Raw genomic sequence first — 12,479 nt, 5'->3', positions numbered from 1 at the left:
ATGATTAGTAGAGAGATGCTTAATCATTTAAAAACATAAAAATCTCAGCTTCTATTTGTTCAATCTACTTAATAAGTCATCCATATATACCACTTATCACATATGAAGCTCTGCAAAATGCTTTGTATACATTAAAACTTAGGCCTCACAACAACCCAGGTAGAGCAGGATACTATTGTTTTCTGCATTTTACTAATAAAGAAATTACAGGGAGTTTAAAGTTAACTAGTGGAGCTGGAATTCAAAAGACACAATCTGGCTCAGAGTCTGTTTCCTAACTAATGGGATATATTGCTAGAGAGGGGTAGTCAATCAAATTTGATAAACACTATTTTCTTTCCAAACTCTAATTAAAATTTTTACTTAATAATCTGGCTTCAATTTCTTGTCCAGTTAGTTCTGTTTTTACTCTTTTAAATAGACTTAACTCTTCTATGAAGACAATCTCATCAGATTCTCTTGGATCTCATCAGATTCTCTTGGATTCTTCTTGTGTTTTCGTGTGTGTGTGTGTGTGTGTGTGTGTGTGTGTGTGTGTGTGTGTTTGTATCTCATTAAGATATTCTCCTTATTAAAAAGACTTTATTCTCCTTTATCCTAAATCCTACAATTCAACATCAATATTTAGTATTTATCATGATGTAATTCATCTTCTTTCTCTAAAAAATATGTATGTACACATATATAAAGGATATCCTGCAATATTGAACATTTTCTCCCTTTCAATGTCTCCAGAGGTTTTTTTTTTTTTCTAATCTTAGCTTCAACTTATGGCTTCAGTAATGTTTTTGTATGTAAGATAACGTAACATTTCAATAATCTGTGCATTAATTAAAAACATGCTTTTATTAAACTACTTTAGTATATGCTACAACAATTACATTAAAGGGCTAAACTAGTAAACTAAATAGTTTAGTTTCTATTATTGATATTGATTTACTTTTTTCAACACTGGGAACTGAAACCTGGGCCTCACACAAGTCTCAATCACCGAGCTACAGCCTCTCACAAACTGTTTCTACTTTAAGTGTTTCCATTTCCAACACTGTATTTGTTAGTTACTTTTAAGAGAACCTCTCAAAGTTTTTAAGTTGTAAACTTCAAAACAGTCACTTGATATAATTGTCTTCCCTTACTCATACATCTTAACCCAACTTTGCAAGCAAAATGGTTCAACGGGTAAAGCCAGGTGCCAGCAAGCTTGAGGATCCGAGTGGTCCCTAGAACTCCCACAGGAGAAGGAGAGAACTGCTCCCCTGTGTTGTCTTCTGACATGTGCAGTATGCTGTGGCCTAAGCACACACACACTTACACCACACACCCAACCCCTCAAACAAAAAAATTCTTTAAAGTAGATATGTAGTACTCAGAATCGTTCCGTACATTTTAAATTATAAATATAGGCAAACAACTTACATACAAAATATAGATGTAAGGCTTAGCATTTACAAAATGAACATTCGTAGGACCAAACAGAAGGACAGCACCTAATTCCTTAGAGAAGTAATAGCTATCCTGTCATTATAATCATTTCTTGTCTTCTTTCAATAATTTTATATGTATATACTTATTAATGGGCAGCTAAGTAACACAAACACCCCCCACACACCTTTCCTTGATGGGTCACTAATAAAATCTGTTGGTGGGGGCCTACTGAAAGAAATGGCACAAGAAACAATAGAAGAAAGATGTAATTACTATTGCCTATACTCTAGTCCTGCTCTAATGTGAACTTCCCTTGTTAATCACTTTGATACTTGAAGTCTCACTAAAGAAATGTAAGCAATACTACACATATAGCACCAACATCAAACACTTTAAAATATAGACTAGAAATTAAAACCTCAACAGGTCACTAAAAAATAATGTGTTTGTTTTAACTTTATGCCAACAGGGAAATTCCAATGCACCCTAAGTAATTACTGGAAAGAAACCATCAAAGGCAAATTATTTACAGAACGTCACAAAAATACTCTGTTACTCATTTTTAGCTCATTGCTGTACACGTAAATTGCCATATTTAAGCACATTTGATTCAGATAGGAACTAACAAACAGTAAGGAGAGGGTTCTATTGGGGAGTACCTGACTTTATTCTATTTTGCTAAGTAGTACGTACAGCAAATCCAACCTCCAGCTAAGGATTTTACCCTAAAAATGACCACATATAAACTGGAATAATAACAAAACCAATCACGAGACTGTATATTTCTTAGTGGTGTGCATGTATTTACATACTCTGACGTCAATTCAAAATGGAATAAAAAATGGGGGAGGACATAATAGTATCTACACAGGCAGCAATGCTTCAACTACATGATGAACGAGTGATAACAGACAAAATATACCACATGGCTCAACTATATTAATTTCACAGGAATCCAAGAATATGAAGACCAGGAATTGGTAGAAATACTTAGAATTTTACCCATTCTTATTAAGAGTAATCTGTGGAAATGTTACTTTCTGTTAGAAAGAGCAGTCAGTGCTCTTAACCTAGAAATGCTATTTTCTCATAGACTTGCCACTTTCTAATAAAAATAACTTATATGACACCAGAAATAAATAATGCTAATACAAAACAGAAAAATATCCATTATGAACTAATAAATAAATTAACAAAATATACTAAATAATAACAGATCTTAAGAATGGCTTGTGGTTTAAGGAAAAGATTGCTTAGTTATGGGAAGATATTATCTGTAAACACCTCAATTTAGTATACTATAATGAGTCTGAAGGAACTTGTAAGTATTTGCCAAGGATTTTTTTTAAACTCTTTTTTTTTTTTTTTTTTTTTTTTTTCCGAGACAGGGTTTCTCCACGTAGTTTTGGTGCCTGTCCTGGATCACACTCTGTAGACCAGGCTGGTCTTGAACTCACAGAGATCTATCTGCCTGGCTCTGCCTCCTGAGTGCTGGGATTAAAGGTGTGCGCCGCTACTGCCCAGCCAACTCCTTTTTTAAAATTCATTTAATTTCTCTTCAAATTTTATGATTCCTCCATGCAGCAAAATAAACACAAATTAAACAACTGGCAAAAATTATAATAATATTCAAATTGGTATGGGTCTGCAATAAAATATCTAATGGCAGACAGATTTCTGTGGAGGACTTTGTATCTTATAGCAAAGGGTGAAATGTGCATGTAATCTTGCGTCAAGAATTTCACTTTTAGAAAATCTCTTGGACACTGTTGGGGGTACTCCAGTCTGTGAAGAGCCTGCCACACAAACACAAGGACCTGAATTCAACCTCAGCACTTGTGCAAAAAACAAAACAGAAACAAACACCCAATAGGGGAGCTGTAGGGGAGCTAGAAACATACTCAGTTGTTCAGAGCATTTGCTGCTCTTCCAAGGGACCGTCCAAGTACCCACAGTAGGGGCTCATAGCCACTTGCTACTCTAACTCCATAGTACTCCACTCTCTCTTTGGGCTTTGTGGACACATGCACATATACTTATTCCACCCCACCCCACCACCACTAGCATTTTTAAAAGCCTGGTAGGTGGAATACACCTGTATCAGTGCTATGGCAACAGACAGGTGGATTCCTGAGACTAACTGGCCAGCCGACATAGCCTAGATGGGCAACAAGAAATTCTACCAAAAAAAAAAAAAAAGAAAAGTTGGCCTGCATGAGGTGGAACACCATCCTAGCACTTAGAAGGCAGAGGCAGGTGGATCCCAGTGAGTTTGAGGCTAGCCAGATTTATACAATTAAGTCCAAGCTCGCTAGAGTTACATAATGAGACCCTGTTAAAAAAAAAAGACACTCGAGGTTGTCTTCTGACTTCCATATGTGCACAAGTGTACACTCATACTTACATGTACCCGCACTCACATGCATGCCCCTGTACACAAGCATATCATATGCATGGCTCAAAACGTACGTACCCATATAAACACAACATTCTAAAGCATTTTAGTAGTGGAAAATGGGCAGAAAAGGTAACTGATGTTTACTAAGCAGCTACTATATTATAAAGTTGCTTTAAAACACTTAACTGTACTTTCACCTAATCTTTGATGAGTAACCGGATACCCCGGGAAGATAAGAATTTGACTGAGATTATTACATTAGCCAAACCCAGGCTATCAAACATAGGGACATTTTACATAGCTAAAACATACAATCAACACTGTCACAACATACAGTCAAAGAAGAAAAAACTGGGCTATTAAAGCTCGTCTACTTGGCAACCACAGACAAATTATTTAATATTTCTGTACCTCAATTCCTTATCTCTGTAAGAGGCAGGTAATTGTTACTTCTAATTTTGTTGTAAAGATGACATGAATCAATACATGTAAATACTTAAGTTTGTGATTGGAATGTAGTTAAGTTTCAATAAAAGTGTACTGCGACTTACCATATACTTCTTTGCATTTTGCATGTTATGTTATCTCAGACTATCATATTGATATTCATACATTATACATAAACACACACACATATATATACATATACACAAACAAATATGGTGCATTCTTTTTCTAATATTGTTGAATGTGCAGTTAAAGGTTAGATTTGATCAATAGTTCACACAAACCTATACAAGAATTCCCTGAGTTTTACATGGCATCCAACACAACAAACACTTCTACACTATTTGGTTCTTCATAGTGATGTATACATTGTCAATTTTGTGTCACAGATACTATATGCTGGGCAAACTAAAGGGATTGTACCACATGTTAAAGAATACTAGATTGAATATACAGGGTATATTTATAAACAGGCTGACCAGAGCATATGGTCAGAAAAGAAAAGCCTGTAAGAGTATATCACATAAGGTTGACTCTCTCCTTCTCATATCCTTGCTATAAAACAAACTCAGAAGTAATAAAATAATCAAAAGGAAGATGGGGTAGTAGTGAGAGAGAACAAAAGCAAGAAGTTCTGTGAGGATACTATAGTGTTAGCATGCAATAATCGTCCAATTCTGGACTTAAATAATCTAGATTAAATGTCAATATAATATTTAACTGGAGATTTCAAAAGTAGGAAGCTGGTAATTAAGAAATGGACAAAAATAGTGAGAATCACAGTTATGCTACAGAATGTAGCTCAATGGTAGAGTTTTTGACTCACCTGCCCAAAGCCATGGTACAATCAATGCCAGCAGCACAAAAATAACTAACAACCCCACTTCCCCAAACCCAGGGATAGTTCAGGAAGTAACCCATATATTAACACAGGATAACTGTTAAATAACACAGGATAAAAATATTAAATGTTTCAAAAACTTAAGTTTTTCAGCACTGACATGATGCTACAAGGGGAAAATTCCGTAAGTGACATCATGTGACAGTGACTTATAACGCAGGCATAACATAGCTTGTAACTCTAGGCTAGTATCATAGCTTGCTGAGTCTGTGGTGACCTAAGTGTGATCCTATGTAAAGGCAGAACAGAACTGATTTCACAAAGCTACCTGACCTCCTCCCATGTGCCACGGCACATATACTTGGCACACACAGGCTAAACAGGTAAAACACAGGTATATACAAAATACTATTTAAAATTACCTTCAGGCTATGTGCATATGGTCTATCAAACAAATGAGTTTTATGATTAGATTTGGGTCTCGTCCTCAAAATACCTCACTATGTATATGCACACACGCATGCACACACACACCCACACCCATCACACACACACACATACACACACACACACACACACACACACACACCCCTTTCCTAATTATATCATAAGGTTATTATAATGATTATCATTACTTCCCTGATTAAAATTTAAGTCTTAGGATCTGAATAGTTTGTAGCTACATGGGTAGAAAGCAGAGATAAGATCTGACCTCGAGTATTTTCCATTTCTTTTATGTTTGTTTGTTTGTTTGTTTGTTTATTTGAAGGAAGGATCTCCTTATATAGACCAGGTCTTGAAATCACAATCTTTCTGCTTCAGCCTACCGAGTGGTGGGATCGCACACCTCTGGTACCACAATCAGCCTGAATTCAGGTGTTTCTAAACCAGTTTTATATTCTTGGGCACATAAAAAGGCTAGAATTCAAGGATTCACCTACATTGTTATGTCAAAAAAAAAAAAAAAGCCAGTAACGGTTAAAAAAAAAAAAAAGAGTAAAAGTTCTTTTAAAAGCTAAGAACTTGTTTAAGTTCTCAGAGAAAAATAATCAGAGCCTAGTCCAAGAATAGAATACAGGCTGGAGAGATGGCTCAGGTGTTAAGAGCACTGGCTGCTCTTCCAGAGGTCTTGAGTTCAATTCCCAGCAATAATCACATGGTGGCTCACAACCATCTGTAATGAGATCCTGTGCCCTTGTCTGGCCTGTAGGGGATACATGCAGGAAGAACACTGTACACATAATAAATAAATAAATCTTAAAAAGAGAGAGAGAGACAGAGAGACAGAGAGACAGAATAGAATACAAATGTCTGATGCTGTAATTCAAAATCTTTATACCATGTGATTATAAGATTATTTTGATCTTTGACCCAAATTTCATAAATACGGACTATTTTAACTAATTGATGCTTTTCCTTCTTTGTTAATGTAAAACTTGTTACGTGTAGGAAAGGCTCAAAGCTAGCATATTTTAGGACAGTGAGTACAGTGCTTGCCTACCTGTGAGACTAGCACTGGGTTAGGTGTAGATGGGCAGATCCTGGGGGAAAGCCAGCTGGTTAGCCAAGCAAAGTCTAAATGGCAAGCTCAAAGGTTGAGAGATCCTGTTTCAAAAAGTGGGGAGAAGTGACTGAAGAAGACATCTCCAGATCAACCTCTGGACTTCATACACATCTACATGGGCAGGATGAATACACACACACACACCAATATGTTTGATTACATTTAAGTTTATAAATGGTTTCAAATCTATTTGGGAAATATGTGGGATATAAATCTTCAAAAGCTACAGAGGTTAAGTAAATAAATCTTATGTTGCACTACTTAATCATTTCATTGTAGTCAAACTATCTTCAGATTCCGTTTATCTGCTATTTAGGAACAGATTCCACCCCCGCTCCATTATATTCATACATGGATGAATGGATCTTCCTCAAATCCTAGCTCAAAAACAGTTATCAATCAGCAACCCCCTGCCTTACTGCACTGTGAAAAGTTACTTCCTTTAAAATATTTCTGCCTACCTAAAATTCCAAATTACCACCATTAAGTGAGAAAAATATAAAATGAAACAAAGCTACTCTGGGGAGTTTGCTTCACTTTTAGAAGCCCCCTGCAGTCATCATGGTAATACTGTTTCTGTATCCATGCCTAAATCATGTAGCTCTATCATAATATGTATAATGAAGTGTACATACACAACACAGAAGGGTATACTTATATCACTGAGTTTATTATATAGGGAAAAGTTAACCACCACCAAGAAAATCAGGTTGGGATTTGCAATTTTTCAAAAGCAGTTTATAAAATGAAGTTGTGCTTGTTGAGAAACAAAATAGCAAAAATTTGCCTTGATACTTGTTTTCTTTCCTATTTTATTCCCCCAATTATTTCACATGAACTGACTTTAAAAAGTGGCAGTTGGACATAGTGAGGACTGAGTAGTTAGACAAAGTATGACCATCTCAAAATACAAACTGCATCAGGAAATAAAAAAGAGCCCTGAGTCCCAGAATGATAACTTTAAATTTACAGAGTGGAGTTCTGGGGTGCAGTTCAGATGACAGAGTGAATGCCTAGCACACAAGAAGCCCAGGGTTTATTGCCAGCACTTCATAAACAGGGTGGAGTAGCACATGCTCAGTAACCCAGTATCTGGGAGTGCAGAAGGATGTGGAGTTTAAGGACAGGGCTATATGAGACCCTGTCTCAAAATAAATAAGTAAACAAATAAACAAAACTAAAAAGATCTCATAGGAGAAAAGTGCTACTGTTTTAGTTTCCTAGTCTATCCTCTCCCAACGTAACAATAATTTGTTTTTTTTTTTAATGCTGCAAATGAAATAACTTGTCTCTAAGATCTGCTCCCCCAAATTGAGACTATTTTAAAAGGTTGTTTCTTAAACAGAAACGAATGGTATTAGAAGTGCAAAATAAAACCACTCTTTTATAGCTTCCTAAATTAAGTTTTGGTTTTAAATGTCTAAGAGTTAGCTCTCAGGTTTGGAACAAAACATGTCTGGACAATATGAAATTTAATCTGCAATCTAAGAACTCCACAAGAGGGCAGATTTTCAACTACTGTAAGTGGGAAAGCTGAAAAAATCAGATTTAATAAATTACTTTAAGGAAAGTCGGCCACATTTTCCAAACTGATGAGTCAACATCACTAGAAAGCAAGAAATGATGAGTGTGTAATGTGTAAAGTGCTCACACTGTGAAACTTTTTTTTGATGCATGCAAAATTTAAGGAAAACTTGGACATAGAGAAACTTCTGTATTAATATTAAATTACAAATAGCCTTAGCCTTGATACCTCTAGTGACATCTGGCTGCCTCAGAATTGTCCCTCCCTTCTTCTCCTCTCCACTACTTTCTACTTCTTCTTGTGTGTTGAGACAGGTTCTCAAAATATGAGAATTGTCAGGTTAGCCTTTAGGTCAAGTGTGCACTGTCATGCCCATCTCTGACCCACAAACCTTTTCAAGAAATTATGGCAACTTTGATTTTTTTTATCCTGATATGACACAGATCTGTGAGCAATTCATTAATCAATACAACTCAGTGTGATAACAAATGGGGTAAGATTCTGATATTTTAGTAAATTCTTCAAGTTAAAGAGGTAAGATCAAAGGCTTAGTTAAGAGCACTGGTTGCTTTTCCAGAAGACCTCAACATTGACATGGAGGCTTACAACCATCAGTAACTCTAGTTCTGGGGGACCTAATGCCCTCTTCTGGCTTCCATAGGCACTAGGCACATACAAGGTGCACAGACAGACAAAACACAGGCAAAACACCTATATACATTTAAGATCATTAAAATTATCTAAAAAAAACTTCAAAAGAATATACAGACTATTTAAAAAATCAGATTACATGTGCATAATCTGCATCTTAATCTCCTTTTTTTGCCCTAATGGAAAGATACCATTCAAGCAATCCTTTTGTATTATTTTTTTTATTATCAAATCATTCTAATCAGCACGAAATACCTACCTGGTTAACGTACCCTATTCTCAATGAAACCAAACAAACCTGATCCTGACTGCTAGATTTCCCTCCAACTACTGCTCAGTGTTCTGCTTACTTTTCCAAGTCCTTCAGCCAGCTAGCCTCTGCTGTGGATATCGCTATATGTAAATAAACTCTGATTGGCTAATAGCCAGACAGGAAGTATAGGTGGGACTAACAGAGAAGAGAATTGAGGGAACAGGAAGGAAAGGGAGAGACGGCCTGGAGCTGCCACCAGGACAAGGAAGATGTAAAGTACCGGTAAGCCATGAGCCACGTGGCAAAGTAAAGTTTAATAGAAATGGGCTAAATATAAGAGTAAGAGCTAGACAATGACAGGCCTGAGCTAATGGCCAAGCAGTTTAAATAATGTAAGAGTCTCTGTGTTTATTTTATAAGTGGGCTCTGGAACTGGAGAAATTCTCCAGCTACAAGCCTCATCTCATAATTTTTCTTGAATCCACACTATTGATATATTCACTCATATCATTTCCAATGCCACAAACCAGTCAGTAATCACAATGACAATGTTAAATTCAATGAACAAGCAAGCCTCAGTCCCCACATAATTTGTCCCCAAAATCAATACAACTGACTACTCTTTTTTTCAGAGTAATTCTTCCCTTGTCTTCCAAAACAACAATTAAGCTCTGACTGTGCTCCTCTTGGATTCCCTATTTGCATCTTCCCACCCTCATTCCCCTATAGATTTCCTCCAGTCTCCAGCTTAAAAAACAATACAAACAAAAATCAGCACTGCCATGCTGATAACTCCAGTTAGTACCTACAACTCTGATTTCTGCTCACTCCAGCTTCTGCTATGATGATGATGATGATGATGATGATGATGATGATGATTTTGGTTAAGTGAAAATCTAGAGCAGAGGCTAGATAATACAATACAAATAATACAACTGTACTGACTTTGAGAATAGTTTACATAAATCCTTTCGTATGTAAATTTGCAAATATTTTCTGTTCTGTTCAGCTTCTCATTCATTAGTTTTACATCATTCTTTAAAGAACTGAATATTAATTTAATGATGAAATCTAATTTATCAATTTATTGTTTTGTAAATGGTACTTTCTGGTGTTACAAGAACTTTCTAGTTAATGCAAACAGATAATGATTTTTCTCACTTTTCTTATAGGAGTTTTATTTAATGGGAAGTATGGAATTTATTTCAGCTTTTCTTTTTTTGGATATTAATACTCAGATGTTGTTACATCAACATTTGAGAAAAACGTCCATCTTTCTAGACTGACTGGTTTTTATGCTGTCATAAACCCTCAGTTTCCAAATGCTGAGTGGGTTCTATTTCTCAACTCTCTCCTTTAAATATCACATTGTCTTGATTGCTATCACTTTGTAGTGAGTTTTGCAATTAGGTAATGTTAGTCTATACTGGTTGTTCTTTTCTTTAAAAATCACTCTGGTTCTAGGGATTTTACAGTGATGGATTACAATCATTTTGACAGTTTCAAAAACTTTACTGGGATTATGATAGGTATATAAATTTGTATAGCTACTAATTTGAATAGAAGTGACATGTTAATGATAGTGAGTCCTAGGGTCTACAGCCTATATCTCTTGACTCATTTCTATTTTTCCTTAACTGCTCTTACCAATGTTGTCTACACTGAAGTCTAAATACACTGTTTCTCCTGGAGTAGTTCATGTACTATAACCCCAGTATTTGGGAGGCAGGAAAGTGAGTGGCGGGAAGACCACAAGCTCAAGAAAAACCTGGGCTACAGACCCAGACCCTGTTTCAGAAAACAAACAGGATTGTCAGGATGTCTCAGCAAGTACAAGTGCTTGTGGAACAACCTGATGACTTGAGTATGTATGTATGTATGTATGTATGTATGTATTTATTTATTGTTTTATATGTTCTTGGGTTGATAGCAATTCCCTTTGTCCGGGATATATGATACAGAATTGATTTTTTTTGGACGGTGAGATGACCAAGCAAGGAACTCTTGTCACATCATAGGGGATTATTGTTGTGTAAGAAATAAGCAAAAATTAGGAGTATAGAAAAGAGGGATGCAAAGAGATTTCTCAAATTATGTTTAAAAAATATTTCTTTTATTTTACATGTTTGGGTGGATCCCTGGGAACTGGAGTTACAGGTGGTTCTGAGTTGCCATGTGGTTGCTGGGAAGCAAATGTGGATCTTCTGCAAGATCGGTATGTGAATAGTATGTGCGCTTAACCATGAGCCGCTTATTTAGTCCTGAATTATAGTGGTTTTTGAAGTATAATCTCCTGATCTTCCTGCCCCAGCCTCCCTAGTGCTGGAACTATAGTTCACCTACCTAGCTTTCAAATTACATTTTAACACAACCAGCTACTACACAGAAATAGAAAACAGAAAAGCAAAGCAAACAAAACACTTTAATTTAAATTGTAATACTAAATTATCTGGACTCAACGTAGTATACCCAAGGATAATTAACTTACAAGTTTCCTTCTTTCTGTTTGAAACTTCAGCATCTATGAGGAAACTGAAGGCCTACATGTAAAAGGATGAATTAGACTTCTACCTCTGACCTGCACAAAAATCAACTGCAAATGATCAAAGACCTCAAGGTGGAACTGCTAGAAGACATAGGTAGCCTGAGAACTGGCTCTCACTGTACTTGGAAGAAGTGAGCAAGCTGCCCTGAAAGGGAAACACTCAATAACAAAACATACAGAAAATATAGGTGTAGTAAGTACTTTCTGACTAGGACTCCATTTGCCCAGGAATGAAGGTCTACAATAGACAAATATGACCTCATAAAACTGAACAGCTTCTGTGCAGCAAAGTAAATAATCAAGTGAGGAAGAAGTCAACAGCGTGGGAGAGAATTTCTGCCAGCTATGAATCTGATTGAGGATTAATATTCAGAACACATGAAGAACTAAAAAAGGAGTCAAGAAAATAAGCAAGCGGGCCATGGTGGCACACACCTTTAATCCCAGCACTCAGGAGGCAGAGTCAGGCAGATCTTTATAAATTCAAGGCCAGCCTGGTCTACAGTGAGTTCCTGACAACCAGAGGTACATAGTTGAGACCCTGTCTCAAAAAACCAAACCAACCAAACAAACAAAACACAAAAAAAGCAACCCAATTAAAAAGTGGGCTATGGATCTGAACAGAGGTCTTGAAAGAAATAAAAATATCTAAGAAATATCTTTTAAAGTGTTGAACATTCTTAGCATTTAGGGAAATGCAAATTAAAACTACTTTGAGATTTCCTCTTATGCCATTCAGAGTGGCTAAGATCAAGAAAACAGCTGGAAACAACACTGGCAAGGACCAATTATTAACTGTTGGTAGATTGAAAATTGGTGGAGAACTCCTG

At 36.2% G+C, this 12,479-nt stretch overlaps 1 protein-coding gene across 3 annotated transcripts in view; it reads right to left on the bottom strand.

Annotated features, from left to right (window-relative positions):
• Nipbl (NIPBL cohesin loading factor) overlaps positions 1-12,479 on the bottom strand; it is a 148,076-nt gene that overhangs the window by 80,320 nt on the left and 55,277 nt on the right. The gene's annotated exons all lie outside the window — the stretch shown is intronic.

The sequence above is a fragment of the Peromyscus eremicus genome, chromosome 11, assembly GCF_949786415.1.
Source record: "Peromyscus eremicus chromosome 11, PerEre_H2_v1, whole genome shotgun sequence".
Taxonomy (NCBI): domain Eukaryota; kingdom Metazoa; phylum Chordata; class Mammalia; order Rodentia; family Cricetidae; genus Peromyscus; species Peromyscus eremicus.
This window is presented reverse-complemented; position numbering and strand designations above follow the sequence as displayed.